The following is a 787-nucleotide window of genomic DNA, read 5'->3' on the forward strand; positions in this document are numbered from 1 at the left end:
AAGATAAGATAAAACTTTATTGATTCCACAGTGGAGAAATTTTCACATTACAGCAGCTTAATACAGGAGAGGCTGAGAAGAATAATGAAAGATAAACAAAAACAACCCCACAATATACACATGTGATATTTAGTAATGCACATATACACATATACATAAACACAAATGCATATTTATTTACATATATACATTTTATTTTATACATTTATGGTAATGTCTTCAACCAGAGGTGTCCAATCCTGGTTCTTGAGGATGTTTTATTATAGTATGTTATTATTATCTGTGCCGAGCGTTACTGCTCACGTATGCAGCCTAGTTCTGGCCCACATACACTAACTCTGTCAACATTTACTGACAAAAGCTTGGTTTTAAATATTATCTGATAAAATATTCTTATAGTAATACAAATTCCTTTTTCCAAACTATGTTTTATGTAGCATTTAGAACAGGGGTCTGCAACCTTTATGATCAAAAGAGTCATTTGTGCTCCTTGTCTCACTGATAAAATGTGTCCAGAGCCACAAAACAAGCTACAACTGTAATTATCAACTGGTGGTCCGTGGGCCTTTTCGAGGCCTTTTCGAGAACCTTTATGGCCAGTGGAGGTGACATTATAAACCAAATATATAGTGAATTTTATTATTTATTGTTATTTTTACACTTCGGGACAAATGAAAAGACCTGATTCATGTAAACAAGAAAAATATAGTTTATAGTTTTTACCAAATTTCATAAAAACTGTACAACTGAAATATTCAGGCATATTTTCTTCTAAGTCTTATTATGT

Source organism: Austrofundulus limnaeus, unplaced genomic scaffold (genome assembly GCF_001266775.1).
Source record: "Austrofundulus limnaeus strain Quisiro unplaced genomic scaffold, Austrofundulus_limnaeus-1.0 Scaffold848, whole genome shotgun sequence".
Taxonomy (NCBI): Eukaryota; Metazoa; Chordata; class Actinopteri; order Cyprinodontiformes; family Rivulidae; genus Austrofundulus; species Austrofundulus limnaeus.